The sequence below is a fragment of the Empidonax traillii genome, unplaced genomic scaffold (genome assembly GCF_003031625.1).
Source record: "Empidonax traillii isolate 1590-97213 ecotype Southwest subspecies unplaced genomic scaffold, ASM303162v1 scaffold33:size3420811, whole genome shotgun sequence".
Lineage (NCBI taxonomy): Eukaryota > Metazoa > Chordata > Aves > Passeriformes > Tyrannidae > Empidonax > Empidonax traillii.
The window spans coordinates 1,214,097-1,226,247 of NW_020955226.1; the positions used below are offsets into that span (position 1 = coordinate 1,214,097).

Below are 12,151 nucleotides of genomic sequence, written 5' to 3' on the forward strand. Positions count from 1 at the left end.
TTCTTCTTTAATCAATGTCCAAGATTGCCTGTATAGTGATTTGAATTCACTGAAACCAGTCAGAGTCTTTGACTTACTGAAATAGAGTTTGAATTACGCTCTTGAATTAGGTGGAACAACAGGGCAGAAACAAAAACCTATATACAATTACACTGTAAATACATCAAACCAACTATATGGAACAACTGCCCCCCAAAGCCCTGAATTCTTAAACATGAAAATTTCATTTCAAAAATCCATATAAAATGTATATATGTGACACATACTGTGTATACAGAATCTCTCTCCTTCCTTTCCTCTGCCTCACTAGATCCCACTGCCAGATCTGAAAATCAGAAGTGGTCATTCAACGAACAGGCTGCTTTGACAAAAGTAATTTATAACAATGCCAGCCTGACACTTGTTTCAATTTAAATTATTTGTACAACTTCTAATGAATCATCACTGAAAGTTCAATCCAGAAATTGCATTTAAAAATCTAGCTTGAAAAGCCCTGACATTTCTAAATAATCTGTCTGGGAATCTTGCCCCAGGTGCAGTTATGCTCTCAGTAATGTCTGAATAAATGCAAAGCTATTCAGTCACTTTTAACTAAACAGCTGAAATACAAATGTTGAAAAATCTTAGTTCCAAAGAGAAAAATAGTTTTGAAGTGTTAAACATGAATAAACATAGCCCCTTTATGAGGTCTCATAAGGACAAGCCCTGTACATAACTCACATGTAAATTTTTAGCAATGCAGTCATCAGCCTGGTTATAACATCAAATATTTTGATTAATACAATTACTTTTGGACAAAATTTTTTTTTATTAATTCTCAGACACTTTTGTTAACAGTAAGGTGTACTGAAAGACACCAAAATACAAGACTTTATATCATAATTATTTCTTCAACTACTTACCTGTATTAGCCTTTGAAGGTGATTGAAATTGCAGTATTGAGCTAAGTGCAATGAATCTGACGTCAATTCAGGACTGGCTGATGTAAGTGTATAAAACTCTTCTTCTTCACCATTGGTTTCTCTCCTTTTGTCTAATGCATATTTACAAGTTGAGGACCTGATATAGTGGCTTTCCAATTAATAATCTCCACTTTTACTTGAAAATATATTTTTATTTGACTGCTGCATACAGTGGCAAGCAAAATTTAGGGAAGTGGAACTGCAGTGGAAATATTTGGTCTTATGATCTTTTAGGAAGATCAGTGGTAGACACACAAATGAGTTTCTATTGTTTCTTTTTATTCAAAAACTTGTGGGTTGCACATGTAGAATTTCAAAAGTGGGAAAGAAAATACAAAATGTGGCTATCAGTCAAATGCTACAGAACAGAGTTGCAGAGCTTCCTGGGATAAAGACAAGCCTGAGGTTACACTTCAATGCCATATCCTCATTGTATCATCAGTAGTAACATAATATTGTTTACATAGGCTCACTTAAAAGTAAAATGACTTCATAGTAACTTAAGCCTTTGCCCACTAAAATATTTTAACAGGCCACAGAGCACACTATCTGAAAAATTAGCTGCTTTAAATTATTCCTAACATCATAATAAAGATATGTGATCAGCAATCTGTACTTTAATGGTTGTAGCTTTTAATAATATTAATAAAATTATTTTTAATTTAATGTTAATAAATAATAGTTAAACCCCTCCAACTCTTGTAGAAAAAACAATACAAAGGCCATAAAAAAATGGACTCAGTTGTGATAAATCCATCGGTTTAGTAAAAATGAAGTAAAAATAAATCACAAAGCATAAACCACCCCAACCACCTTCCATAAGTGCTTCCAAAATACTGACCTTAGGTTACAACTTTCAGATGAGCTACAATCACACTTATAAAATTATCGTGAGCTGAACAAAATGTACACAGCAATCACAGCTCAGAGATACCTTAAAATATTCAATTTATATATGCACACACGCTGTTCATATATTTAGAAAGAGTAGGAATCCTGTTTTGAAGAAATGAGATCATCATGTGAGACTGATGTCTGTTTAGTCTAAGTTCAAGATAATTAGCAGTAGGCAATAATAAAGTCAACAAAAAAGATTTTTTTTCTTATGCCAGTGATCCTCAAGCCAGAGGTGGGTCTAGGTGGCACAATGCTTGGCTTCAGGAGCTTCACAGCCAACTTCACTTGGCATTGTTAAGTACTTAATGAGAGAGTTGGTGAAAAGTTCCATAGGTTAACTGGAAAGATGCAGCTTTCCCACCATGTATCTTCTAGATGCTTCTATCCTCTAGCATGTAGCAGGCACTGCATCTGCTGCCACTGCAGAAGTTTAGGAATTTCTGATTGCTACAAGAAACATTCCTTCTAATCTTGTTAATCTTGTTTGATAAGATTTTTTGTTTTATGTCTATTTTGGCATGACACACAAGAGTCACAGAAGGCAACTAATTTATCAGGAAATACTTTTTTGCACAACATGTGATATACCCAAAGAACTTCCAGAGATACAGGCTTAGGAGGATTCTGAAAAACACTAGATTTTTATGTGAATATTAAGAGTTAGAACAGGGAGCAGGCACTGACTTCAGCAAACTTCATGTCTAAGTTCCAGAACATAATGTATGTATGTGTCTCAGTTCCTCAACTATGAAATGGAGATAATTCCTGACTTTAGAAGGGGCTATAGGATAAGTTAATTTTGTTTGCTAACCAAGCTATGGAGATCAAGAGTGAAGAAATATTTTAATATTCCTTGATATGTCCAAAGGAGCCAACCAAGCCTTGGAAGCTATTGTTTCAGGCCCTATATATTCATAGGACACAGACCATGTTCAAAAGAATCTACTATATATATATGACAAGATCAATAAACAAAGATGAAATGCAAGCAATCGATTTCAGAGTGAACAAATAAAATTTGAGATAGTCAGATTTTTAAGAGGTGGAGAAATGAATTAAATGATACCTCAGCAACAAGTGCCCTAGTGCTCTCAGAGCTAGTAACAAAATCTAATAATGCCCTCCCAGGACACCTATAAACAGAGAGATTGCATTCATACGTTTTCATTCCATTTATTGCTACTGAGTCATGTGGTTTAATTGGTCAGATGAAAGGTAATCATCACTCGGAGAGAGGGGAGGTTTTGCTTAGCAAACCTCAAGTTATAATTTATTTATTTGCTAGTCTTTAAAAGCTGGAATGCTAGAATAATTGCTCTGTTTAATAACATATGCTTGCCAAGTTGATTTTGCATTAGAAAGTTTCTCTGCATCTCAGAATGCCTAGGAGTTATCTGCACTAAAAATTGTACCTTTATAACTAAGCTGTGAAAATATATTACAGAGAGATGACAACAAATTCCAAACAATTGACTCTAATATGTTAAAGACAAAGAACTGTACTTTGATCTGCTTTCAGCCAAGAATGTTGAGGATACAGAACCTGTAAACTATTCAGCACACTGAATTATGAAGTAAGCACAAGCTAATGCCTTAATGGTTCTACTATAGGCATACAACGTCAAAGAGAGCAAAAATGGAAGTGAAATGTACTTTCAAATACTGTTGTACACATTCCTTTTCAAATCTGTCTTCACTGTTGGTCATTAAAAGAGACTTCAGTATTAGCCCCAGGTAGCCAAGAAATTACTGGTTTTACATTTTGAAAACATTATGAATGTGATACAAAACCAATTCTTCTTCAAAAACAATTAGCAAGACCAAGTAGGTTTTTTTTACATAGAAAAACGTTCAGAAATCTTTTAAATTCCAAAGCTATCTTTTTTAGGCAGAGGTGAAATCTGGCAGCCTGCACTAATAAACCTCAGATGCAAAGTTTTTAGATATGACAGAAAAGCAACAAAATTAAAAGATTGCTGATGTTTGCTGGTCACCAATTTCTCTTTAAGTAAACCTGGAACCAGGAAAAAATACCTCATATTTAGCATCACCTTAAAGTTCAGTTTCACTTGAATGAGTAATTTGCAAGGGTGACTCTCAGACTTTAAAGGCAAGAATGATTGGCTTTATGATTTCATCAGAACTAAATAACAAAGCCTAATAACTTTTGATTGAGAGTAATTTATGTCTTTTAAAAAGATGACATATCAAGGAACCAGGATACCTGTTCAATCTGCAGACCTTGTCTTTTGCCTTAGCAATTTAGAAATTCAGCTCTAAAGTTTGAGAGTCAAGAGATTTGTGGATTAAAGAAAGACAAAAAGGAAAATAAAGGATTCTAAATATCTTCTTTAAGGCATGTAAATGACAGGTGTAGATAAGTGTCTGTTGGCCAGAATAGCTGGGGGCGTTGATCCTTAAGCTTAACATCCCATGTGCTGTGGAAAGTGGAGTTTGACCTTTTGCTCCATCTCTTCTGGGCAAATGTTTTTGCATGATTTAAAAGAGTGGTTATTTTTTATGCAGATGACTGTTAGCCATGCTCTGAGAGGCAAAGAGAAATTTCTGGTAGAAACGAGCTCTATCAGCATGGTTGAATAAGCAAAATGATTCTTCCAGCTATGCTAGTTTTAGGCCACTTAAATAATAATTAAAAAAAATCATAAAATGAGATTTTTTCAATGGATATTTGCTTTCATTCCTATATTTACTATAATTACTATGATTAATAACACCATGAATAAATAATGTTTGAAGGTGTTGTTGGAGAGCTTTAGGAGACAGAATCAGCTCTCTGAATCTCTTCTGAATTTTTCATAGAACTTTATTTTCTCACAGACATGTAACTGAAAGGTTGTGCCACTGAAAAATGCAGTTTTTATGGGAAAATGTAAACTTAGAAAAATCCTGTGAATTTCAGCAGTTAAAAGTCTATTGTCTTTGACTTACTGTGGCATTTTATTGTGATATATGTGAGATATTATCATATCTCATTTTCAATGTACTCTTCACAGAAGATACAGAAAATCAAATCTTGCTTTGTCGATGAGCTTTACCACTAAGGTGTAATTGTTATAAACCTACAGATTAAAGAAGTGAGATAATAGACTGTAGAAGGATTAAGATTACAGAATATAAAACAGAATAAAAGTGTCTATGAATTTGTGAGAGAGAAAATATTCTGTATAATGGAGCGGAAATGCATGTTTCTTACCAGTACACTTTTAACTAATTTTTTACTCTACTGGTAAGAATTATATATTAGTAAAAGTAATAAAAATTCATACAATCTCCAAATCTCTTGTAACAGTTTTATCTCACGTTTAATATTTCAGATTTTATTAATTCAAATTATGTATATTTTTTAGATAGCCTAAAAGTTTTTGTTTTATTCATGAAGTAAGTTGAATTAATATTTGAAACTTTAATGTTACATATTCCAATGAAATTATTGTTTTGTGAAAAGTACCTTCAAGAAGTGACTTTAGAATTAGGCTTAGAATATCAGGTTCACTATTTTAGGTCTAAAGTAGGCCCATATTCATTCATAGTGCATTTTCATGTTTACACAAAGTTATCAAAGTATATTCCAAAGTATTTTCTGCTCCGTTCCTCGAGAGTGCGGGCAGTGGGAGGTGCAGTGCCCGTGGAGCCAGGCCGTGCTGCAGCACCGCGGACAGCGCTCACTGCGGGCAACGCGGGCGGCCCTTCGCCGGGAAATCCTTCACAACCTAGAAATATTATTTTTTCATGAAATAGTACTTTATAGGAAAAAATCATTGAAACAAAATTAGTCTAAAGTGTTTGTGGGGTGTTTTTTTTTGTTGTTGTTGTTTTTTGTTTTTTTTGTTGTTTTTTTTAATGACAATAGGATTTCTAAGACCCTCAGTCCATGCTCACACATAGGTGTTCTGAACTATTATTGTAATTACTTGAACTATTTTAATACTTCAGAGTTCTTACATGGTCCAAGATCTCATTGTAGGGATTGCAAAAGCAGAGAAATGGATCATTTTCCTCCAAGGGTTTGTGATAACCATGATGAGCAGTTTAAGCTGATGCAACTGCAAGTTGCTACTCAAAGGGACTGTCTCTCAAGCTACTTCCCAGTGTTGACATTAGTGATTTTTGTAATGAGTCAGATCATGGATCCTAATTGAAAATTCCGTGGTCTTCATCTAGATTCATTCCTAGTTAACTTGTGCATTTTTTCCTCCCCCAAACCCCTCCCATGTTTTGGTCTGAATAAAATTCCCTCCACAGCTGAGAACTGTTGAGCCAAACCCACGTGCAGGTGGCTGCTGTGTGATGTGACAGAGCAGGTGTACGTGATAGAAATAGAAGTAGAAACTGTCAGCTACCCAGCATTCCAGTATAAGGTATCCTTTAGTAACAGTAAATCCAACATTGCTATTATGGGAATAGTGGCTAGAGACAACTGGGTGAGGCAACTTGTATAGCAGTCTTTTATAACTAATAGTGTCCCGAGTACAAAAGATCAAGGCAATTGAGCCTTGGGTTAAAATAAATAAAACAGATCACCCTAAAAACTCTTTACTAAGCAATAATATAATAGCACTGGTGAAATCGAAGCATCCATTCCTCCTGTCTTACATAAAGGTCTTTCTTCCTCTGTCTTTCAATGAGGATATCATTTATAATTTTGGAGAATCAGTAATCAAAGGCAAAATAGTAAGCACACTTATTTTCTACTATTTTGTAGTGGGAGGGGGGGTCTGAATAAAGAATGACTTATTTATTTCTAAATACAAAGTGCATTAGGACATAGTAAAATAAAGATATCTGGCAGAACTTTGAGTTTTCTGCCATTATTTGTATATTGATGTATATACTTACTTCAATGTAAAAAAAAAAAAAAAAAAAAAAAAGATGTGCAGTTTAAACCTCAAACCCATTTTCAAATACTGGTAAGCATTTATTAGTCTTACTTTATTTTAGAGCTGTGCAATCAGGGGCTAACTGCGATCCACACCTCCCCGGTGGCTGGGCAGGGTGTGCGGATCCAGCGGGTCGTCCTGTGCCAGTAGGTGGAGCCCGCACAGAACCCGCGGCCGCCTTGTTTCCTCCCCCTCCGCTCTTCTCCCCCCTCCCCTCTTTTCATTTCCCCCACAACCAATTTTCTGATCGATGCTGGGATTCAAGGAGTGAATCTCAGAACAGGAAGCAGGCGAAGAGACTACAGAATACTGCAGAGGTTCCTTTGTTGCCTTTATGGGGAGATTCTTTCTTTATTTCTTTCCTTTTTCATTTCAGTGAAATTAAGAGTTTACAAGCTTCTTTGCCCAGGAACCTGTATCTGCAGTAGGAGCCTCTCATCATCTATCTACAAGTGTATGGATATTTCTTATGCTATGATTTTTGATTCTCTTTTAATCAGGTAAGACCCTATTTTATTTAATTTGAATGCTTTAGACAACAAATTCCAGTTGTTTTATACCAAGATTCTTCTCTTGTGGTGCCACACCTAGTTTTCAATTAATATTAATAGAGCAAGAGGAGAGGAAATCATAGCCATCTTTGCCACTGCATGGATTTTTCACAGCATTTAATTAGGTCTTAGCACAATAACAAAAATATTGTTGCTCTTTGGAGGTTTCTGGTCCCGTGTTTTTTAACCTTGCATGTTTATAAGGATTACTTTTGAGTTCGTGTTTTTCGTCCTAATTGTGGTAATTTGTTGCTGTTATTTTGAGGTGGTCATCCACAAGTGTTTTCTTTTTCTACTGGAGGCTATACTGTGCTGTATTCAGAATACAAATTGGAGTATGTTCTGAAGCACACAAATGCATCCCTGGGATGGCACAATTTTGATGCAGAAATGTGCTGTTGCTTCTTTATTCTATCTTCAGACTGAGGCTTTCTTTACTTCCTAAATTCATCATTTTGTTTCTGTGAGGCATGGGAGATCTACAGGATTTTCCCCTCCCTCATTTCCCAAAACAGCCTCTCCCTGATGGAAGACAGAATGGAGGACTTGTCTGTGACTAAACATGGTTTTGCACTGCTGCATGCACCATATGAAACACATATGTTTTGTGAATTGTTTTACATATGCAAGAATGAAATTTTTATTAAAAAAAATTCATTCCATATTGCATGAGAGGGAAAAATTATTCCTTTCATTATTTTTTTAAAAGCATGATACTCACTGGGAGAGACAGCAGAATGACTCAGGAGGTGGGAAGCTCATGCAGCACCCCCTGACTCTTCTTTCAAACCTTCTGGTCTTTTTTCTTACCTTCTTTGAATTACAACAATAATATGTTTATAGTTGGGAAAAACCACACAGAAATGCATTGACTTACACGGTCACAGATCAGAGAAGGGGCTCAGTAGCCAATTTGTGAAAAAATAAAGAATGTGCCATCAGTTTAAATGCATTTTGCTTTTGAGTATAAGGTGGTAAGAAGCACTTAATCAAAATTTTCACACACCTGTATAACGGTAAATCTTTTTGCTTTAGTGGTGCTTAGTGAAGCAACAGAAAATTGCCTGTTGGGATTTGAATGCTGGGTGCTGCATTGGGTTTAGATGACTCCATAGATACATGTGAAATGTTAAGAAGGTTCACGCTCGTTCTCACCATCTGTGCAGGTTGCCTGCTTGGCTGTATTTTTGTGATTGATGTTTACAATATGTATAGCTGGGTATGGTTCAGCCACTGTAGTATCTGAAAATCTCTTCACTAGATGGTAAAGGATCCTCAGTTCTTGAACAGATTTGGAGAAACGATGAATAATCATGCCCAAATGATCCGCAGTTTCCTCCAGTGACAAATGCATTAAATAAATGATGCTCTCATATGTCTATAGGCCCCACTTCAACAGCAAACAGGCATGTCAATGGGATGACTCACATTCTTAATATTAGGCAAGTGGATAAGGACCTGGCTCTGTTCTCTTGATTTTTAGACTGCACCAATTTTCAGGGAAAGAAAAACTTTTGTAATCACAGAAATTTTGCAGTGTTCATAAAATGCAGCTAGTAGGCCAAATGAGCATGTAGCTTCAAAGACAAGCTATAGATTAATTTGTATGTTTAAAAAATAAAAAGAAAAATCCATAGAGTTATTACAGGTTTTGAGTACGTTCATTGTGAGCCTTAGGTCTTGGGAAATAAGAGGCACATAAATGGCCATATTATATCAAAGCATGATCCAGTTACCTTTCCGTAGGAATGAAGTTGGATATTTCTGGAGGAGTTCAAGCAAAACTTGACCCCAGGAGAAAGGTGTCCCTCTTTACCTTTTGTGAAACTTAATTTTAGGGGGTATTTAAGCCTTCTTGCTATTTTTGTTCAGCTGAAATACTCTAATTGAAGTGTACTCTGTACTCATATAAGCATCAGATCTCCACAGGAGATCCCAGCATACCTACTCTGCAGCCAGAGGAAGAGTCCAGCATCAGTTACGCTGCCAGGGCTGCTTGCTGGTGATTTCTTTGTCACAGATCTGGATGAATGGATTCATTGGGTCACTGCCTGCAGCCCCACTCGACTCCTGAGTAGCCCTTAAACTCTTCCACCGAAAGGATGGAGGGGACACTGAAATCTCATATAGGCTATCTGCTCGAATCCTACTTGGTAGCAAGAAATGCAACCATAATGCCCTCTTATGCATACAGCTCTTGGCTGGAGCATGAAAATCTCAAACAAGCTTTTTACTGTGTTGCTTCCAATGTTTCCACATGTTCACACCAGCTTCTCCAGAGCACAGTGTGGATCCTTTGCAGCCACAGACCCTGGTCTGTACTTCCCCTGAGTGGGAGCAGCCTCTCACCCATCAAAGCCGTCCTGTTTCTCTCACCCTGGGTCTCAGCTTGCCAAGAGGGTGTCAGGGACTCCAGGGCCTCCTTTCTAGAGCCTTCCCGAAGTCACTCAAATAAGTCCATTTTTTGTGCCTCCTGTCGTCTCACTGACACCTACCAGTCTCAGAAATGCCGGGTTTAAAGGCATTTTTGCCAACTGTGGCCTGAATCTTCTGTTCTTCTGTTGTTGTCTTTGAAAGGCAAATAATGCACCCAATTTCCAAGAAGTGTTAATGACAGGAGCAAATGATGTTGTGAATTACTAAATACCATAAGGATAAAACAAACAAACAAAAAAGCTAAGGAGGAAGTTATTAATTCTGTACTCACAGAAAATATGCAGTAAAAGAGGTTTGGGACCAAAGTACTGAAAGAGGACAACATTCATGTTATTCAGATTGAATTCTAAGTTTGCAACTTTACCTCTCTTATTTCTGCTCCTGAACCTACTGTTGTTCCTTTTCCCCAACCCTTACCTCCAACTGAAGTTAGGCTGCTTCCTCTTTCTGCCTCTGACTGGTTTGGGACCAGGAGAAGGGCTTTGCTTCCGCTCCTGGTTTCCATGTTTGATGCCTCAGCAGCTTTCACTGTCAGTGCTGCTGAAGGGGCTGCTAATGCCAGGCAGAAACGTAGGCAACATGTGGCAGCTCTGTAAGTATGTATTACAAGCCGCTAAGAAGCTTTCTTTCTGAGCATATTTAGAAATTACTTTAGAGAAGTGCTGAATGGCCAGATTTCAATAAATTTAAACAGGAGCAACAAAACTCAAACTCTTATATTGCCTGAGCAGCCTACTTGACACAATTCAGAGTAAATAGATTGTAGCAAAAGTTCTCAAAAAAAAAAAAAAAAAAGGCTGCATTTTAATGCTGCAGCATCACCATCATGCTCATTAAATAATTACAAAAATAGTTTTGAATCTTCCTATTAAAAAACCGAAGAACATAGGTCCACCATTCTTGCCTGATGGTTTATAAACTTGTCGATTACTGACATATGCTTTCAAACTTTTTCCAATAAGCAGACTACAAATGTACTTTTTCTATTAAATGGTGATGATTTTGTTGTTATAAGCATTCAGACTGAAAGAAACAAGTATCATGAGGATACATGAATCTGCATTGTCAAGTTAAGCTTTTCTTTCTAACTTCATTGAAAGAAGTATCTCACTATTTATAGTGTCATTAAAGAAATAAATCCATTCTCAACAATTAATGTTTGGCAAAGCTGAAGGCATTAAGAAGAGATTAACATGATGGAAACTATTAAGCAAACAATGCTCTTTCAGCTCTTTCATACTATATGGGGGGGGAAAAGGCAGGTTTTTTTTTTTTTAAATCGTGAATAAGTTATTTTTTAGGTCTCTCTAGCTGAAGGTCAGTGATTGTTTCTGTATGAAGTTTTCGTAAGTTTTGTGTAATAGCAATCCCACTTGCTGTTTGATTCTTAGCTTGGCTTTCCTTAAGTGTGGGCAGAATCTGATTTTGACCAGAATTATTGTTCTTGAACTGCTAATTCTAATTGGTTCTCTCTCATCTTTTTCGAGATCCTCACAGGTACTTCCCATTATGCATTAAAAATGCAAACTTCCCCTACCAGGAAAGAGGATCATGTTCAGTAAGATAATTATTGCTCTGTGTAAGATATACTTATCTTACCTGCACAGACTGGTAACACATAGCATGAGCAGGCATGCATTTTAAGATGATGGATGTCCAGGTTTTCAACATATAGCAAGTGGTCTTCTCATCCTCTGAAGTGGCCTTGTCATATCACAGGAGATGCCTGATTTTTATGGCATATAGTGCTGCTTGTCCGGTCTTAAGTGGAGTTGTAACATACAGCTTTGAGTAATTTGGAAAATGCCAAATGACCCACTCTAGCCAAAAAAATTGGGTACCATTCAACCTTGCAGTAAAAAGCATGACGGCAATAGGTCTGTCTAGCCAGCTCTCAGCTCAGCACTTTGGTTTCAAAGGCAACGTTTGTGCTGTACTGATCTATACAGACCCACTCGATTATTTTGACCTGCTAACTCACCACTCTGTAGCTTTCTGGTTGCTGGTTCAGAGTTAATTAAAGCTACAGTATTTCCAGATCTAGTGCTGTCACTCCTGTGCTGTCACTCCTGTGACAGCAGGGTGAATTTTGCCTTAGATGAATTATTACCAGCAGGCTTTCACAGTGGGGCACAGAAACAGTCTTCCTGTCTGAATGGGTGTTATTTATACTTTTACTTTTTCTATACCAACCTCACCATGTCTCACCATCCTCAGTGTAACTGCAAAATCCTTCTCAGCCTTTGACCCCAATGTAGTTTTGTTTGATGATAAATGTAAATGACTCACTCTGAAATTAGGATTCTGACTCAAGTTCTCTAAAGCAATACACTGTGTTCTAGACTCACCCATTTGTCTCAGTAGGATCCCAGATATAATAGGAGCCAGATTCCGTACATGTATATAA

General features: G+C 36.8%; 1 protein-coding gene across 1 annotated transcript in view; it reads left to right on the plus strand.

Moving 5' to 3' along the window:
• The first annotated feature begins 6,975 nt into the window (after window positions 1-6,975).
• Window positions 6,976-12,151, plus strand: part of LOC114073727 (sodium channel protein type 2 subunit alpha) — a 78,235-nt gene continuing 73,059 nt past the window's right edge. The window contains exon 1 of the mRNA XM_027911472.1: window positions 6,976-7,257. The gene's annotated coding sequence lies outside the window, so the exon portion shown is untranslated. The remainder of the gene's footprint in view (window positions 7,258-12,151) is intronic.